At 34.9% G+C, this 4958-nt stretch overlaps 1 protein-coding gene across 1 annotated transcript in view; it reads left to right on the top strand.

Moving 5' to 3' along the window:
• The first annotated feature begins 277 nt into the window (after window positions 1-277).
• The window catches only part of cnga3a (cyclic nucleotide gated channel subunit alpha 3a), a 13784-nt gene continuing 9103 nt past the window's right edge, over window positions 278-4958 (top strand). The window contains exon 1 of the mRNA XM_029430524.1: window positions 278-341. The gene's annotated coding sequence lies outside the window, so the exon portion shown is untranslated. The remainder of the gene's footprint in view (window positions 342-4958) is intronic.

Genomic DNA, 4958 nt, shown 5'->3' with positions numbered 1-4958 from the left:
ACATTTTAAAAGCATCGTCCTGATCTCTGCAGTGTGTTCGTGTCTCCGCTGAGGGTTGATGGACAGTGATGGAGGCGCAGTGATGGACAGGTCTCCTCCCCTCCTCTGATCTGGGACCTGTGAGCTCAGGCAGCTCCGTCTTCATCCAGCAGAGACGCCGCTGCTGCCAATTATGGACAGATATTTGCGGTGACGCTGATCGGACAAAGGTATCGGAGATATTTCCCTGGAGAACTATTTTACATTCTTGTTTTTTGAAGATGGGATTATACAGAAGCGATCAGAGGGGAATTGCTGGTGTTGTCGGAATAGAAAACTCAGTGTGAAACGGCTTCAAACGGGTGAGTTTTACCTGCTGAATGCTTTTATTCTGCCAACAGAGACTTTGCACGAGTTTCACATCTAATATTATTTTATTTTAAGAGATAAATGTGCATCAGCTGTTCTGCAGTCTGTCGCAGCTGTTCTGCAGTCTGTCGCAGCAACAGGTTGTCGAAGATGGTCAAATAAATCCGCCAGAAAGCTGTCGAGGCTTTTATTTTTTATTTTGCATTAAGCACTAATTTAAAGCAACTTGTTAAACAAATATATTTATTTTAAAAAGCCCCAAAATGTGGAGTTACAGCAAACAGTTGAGTCTTTACAGAGAACATATTGAAACACGGAGGCACAGTTTTAGTTCAACAAAGAAGTTTATTTAACACGTGCACATTGTGGGAGACTATGAAGAAATGATCAGTTTATTAATCAACAAGTGGAATTTACATTATAACTGGATTTAATGAAGATATTGAGTATATAATCTTGGTGAATACACAATCTCACCACAAGTCTCAAGCCTCTTAGTGAGTCTTGACCCCAACAGAGCAACTAATCTGCAGGAAGAAGAACAATGAGCATTAAGCCCTCTGTTGTAGAAGATACTTTAGTCAGCCCCTCGGGGAGCTTCAGGTGTCCCGTTATGAAACACTCAATAAATAAAATAATAGATCAATAAATGTAGAAATAAAAGCATCAATTATTAAATACATTTGCACGTTGTCACACTATTTATTTTATATTAATGTATATTAAAAAATAAATAGAACAATAAAAGGTTCATTTTAAAATATATAAATAAACACAGAAATAGAAATAATGAATAAAGACTTTTTTTTGTTTTTACAAATTACTAATTTTTGTATTAATTTATTTTCATATTATTTATTATTATTAAATGTATTTATTTATGAGTCATTTATTATATTGACAGCTTCAGTCCTCCATACGTAGTAGCTCACACAATCTGAATCTGTATTATCATACATATACATTTAGATTAGAGCCAATACACAATATAGGACGGTTATAATAATATAATAATGCAGCATGCAAAGTTAAAGGAAATAACATTTTCCCAACATAGTGTATTTTATTTTATTTTACAAAAAACATAAACAATGCATACACAAAAATATAAACAATAAAAAATTACAAACATAGAAAAATTACATAAATAAAACCATAAAAAAAGAAAAGAACATCTAAATATATATAAAATGTTTCTCCTCCAGCCGCTTATCACTAATGTCCAACTTCATCCCACCGTACAGTCAACTTAACTTAAGTATAAATCAAAAGTCAGATATGCTCACCACAAACAGGAAGTTGTGTTTATTGTAGAGCTGCAACAATTAACAGATAAATAATCAGCAACTGTTTTGATAATCAATTATTCCTTGAAATCATTTTCATGCAAAAATGTCTTTAAATTCAGTTTTCAGCCTCAAATATGGAGATTTCCTGCTTTTCTCTGGTGTATTTCATATTAACGTGAACATCTTTAGGACCGACAGAACAAGACATTTAAAGACAAACCCTGGACTGTGGGGACACTAGCCGTCCTAGTGCGAACTGCACTAACTGCACCGTCATCCTCTTGTCTGTGACGTAATGTAATTGTGGTTGTTCATGTTTGAAAGCAAGAAAAGAATCTGCAAAACTCAGGAAACAGACACAAATCACAGCTGATTTCTAAGAACCAAAAATAAATGAACATTCTCAGGATCAAGAGAAACGCTGCGTGTCTCAGAGATGATTATGCAACTCACATTCAGTGTGCAGACACTGCTGGCTTCACCTTTCGTCACCCTTCTCGGCCTCTGGGTGATTCTGCCACTGTGATTTAATTTAGTGGGGGGTTGGTTAACTCCCCGGTATTAGCAGTAATCTGCATGTGTGCACGTGTAGTGTTACAACCACCGGTGTTCCCCAGAGATCAGTGAGTCATTATTTACATTTTTAGAGTTTTAATCAGGTAGAAATGTTTTTTAAAAAGCCTCAAATCTACCATGAAAATATTACTGTGTAAAGGGCTCATTGCAAAAACATATTAAATGTAAATACAAGTCACACTGTAGAGTTTGTGCAAAGTTAAAAGTCTTTATTTTACATTATGCAAGAAGTATTTAAAATGACCGACCCTGCTGAAGACTTTTATTGTTTTAAATACATATTGTAAAGTTAACATGAAGGCATTTAACTTTGTTTTATTTTAGTTTATTTATGTCATTGTCAACGTATTCAACTCAAAAACACATAAAAAACAATAAAAAAAACAATAATAAGTCGTTACTTTTGAAAAAGTGACAAAAAGAACCTAATTTACAGACCGAACATTTTGTACATTAATTATTTAGACAATTCTCATTTAATGTATTTACTGAAAATGAAAAAATAAAATTATTTATATTATTTATTCACAAAAATAAAAATGCACACACTTGGGTTCATATCTCAGTTTTATATTTGTTAATATCTTATTTTTAAATATTGTTTATCTATTATATTTTCAAAAATATTCCAAATATTAACTCCTTTAAATATTTAACTTTACTTAATTTAGGATCTCCAATAAAACATCACAATCGACAATATCAACAAAACCAAAAATATATATATATATAATCATAATGTCTCATCAACAGTATATGTTAAATAAAGTAAATATAAACATATATAAAACTGCACCACTACAGTTAAACATTACGTAACACCACAAATATAAACAACTTTCACAAACAGAATCATAAGAAGCTTTAATAAAGTTATTTTTAATTTCTTTTTAAAACGATGCCACTGATAACCTGTGTTAACAGTGTGCTTTGGATTATCTTTAAAGGAGATTTATATGTTTTTAAGACCTTATTCCACACATGCAATGACCCCTCATGCTATCAAAATAAGACTTTTTTGAAAGCAGTTCCTGGAGACCAGCTCCTCCAGACTGTACGGAGAAGCGAAGCGTCGCTCTGTTCTTTAAGTGGAGCCCTAATAGACTTAACCTGCTGCATACACAACTGAAGATAGCAACTACAGACTACCTGTAAGCCATAGCTTAGTTATTTTAAAAAGCAGCTGATCGTTCACAGGGAAAGGACACTGATCCTGTTTAGTGTTAAGGACTTAATGAGGACGTATTTTTAGGCGCTACTCTCAGACAAACTGTGAAAAGTGGCGTTCAGTGAACAACATCAACAGCAAGATGGACATTTCTGCTCATTTCCAGTGTTGAGGAAGCTACTTTAAAAGCTACCAAGTGCTTTACATTATAGACTTTATATAAAAAGTGGACAAAGCCAAATGTGACGCCACTCGTTGGTTTGTGGGAGACGGATTTGAAGCCGTTTTGGTCGTCGGCATCTTGTTTTTTTGCAACTAGAAAGCTTAACGAGACATTTTTAGGCGAGTAAAATGTTACAATTAACTTTAATGAAGTGAAAACACAAACGAAACCACCATGGTAGCGACCTGTCAATCACAGGTAGCCCCGCCCTAAATGAGACGCTGCTTTATCTTCTATTTTAAATGTTTCCATAAGTCACTAAATGAACATCATGTTGAAGAAGACTTGAAACTACAGACTGAGACATAAACTCATCAGGAAAATGTTACTGAGGTAATAAATCAAGAGAGAAGTAGAAACATTTTCTCATAGACTTCTATACAACCAGAGGAGTCGCCCCCTGCTGGAGGTTACAGAGGAGTAGAAACATGTTCTCATAGACTTCTATACAACCAGAGGAGTCGCCCCCTGCTGGAGGTTACAGAGGAGTAGAAACATGTTCTCATAGACTTCTATACAACCAGAGGAGTCGCCCCCTGCTGGAGGTTACAGAGGAGTAGAAACATTTTCTCATAGACTTCTATACAACCAGAGGAGTCGCCCCCTGCTGGAGGTTACAGAGGAGTAGAAACATGTTCTCATAGACTTCTATACAACCAGAGGAGTCGCCCCCTGCTGGAGGTTACAGAGGAGTAGAAACATTTTCTCATAGACTTCTATACAACCAGAGGAGTCGCCCCCTGCTGGAGGTTACAGAGAAGTAGAAACATTTTCTCATAGACTTCTATACAACCAGAGGATATTAGAGAGAGCAGGTTTAATGCTTCACGTTTCAGACCCGCAGGCTGCAGTTTGCTTCACACTGGAACAAGTTGAATTACTGCAAAGCTACTCGAGGGAGAAATCTAGTTTGGTTCACTAAAGATACTTAAAATTGTTCAAACTACTTTGTATTATGTGTTTTCTTTCCAGGGAACAGGTGTGCATATTAGCAACGGCTAGCAAACCTAAATACACTGCATCGGTTGCACCTTATTTAAAATGTAACAATGCCAACATGTATTTTCCCTGTTGAATAATAAAGAAAACAATGTACATGTAATACAGAATTATAACAAACAATAATACAAAAAAGTGCCGACTTGTTCACATGTCAAATATAAATAAATAAATAAAATAGGCCTAAAACCACGGCACGAAAAAAACATTTAACTTATATTTAAAGAGAAAAGAGTCAGAGCTGTTCAAAGGGGGTTTAATTACAGCAGATAAACAATGAAAAAATACAAATAATAATCATTCCTTTCCTTTTATGGCACAAAACTGTTTGTGGTTTCAGTTGAAACGACACAAA

Source organism: Cottoperca gobio, chromosome 4 (assembly GCF_900634415.1).
Source record: "Cottoperca gobio chromosome 4, fCotGob3.1, whole genome shotgun sequence".
In the NCBI taxonomy this organism is placed as follows: Eukaryota; Metazoa; Chordata; class Actinopteri; order Perciformes; family Bovichtidae; genus Cottoperca; species Cottoperca gobio.
The sequence above is the reverse complement of the archived record's forward strand: the minus strand, read 5'-3'. Positions and strand labels throughout refer to the sequence as shown.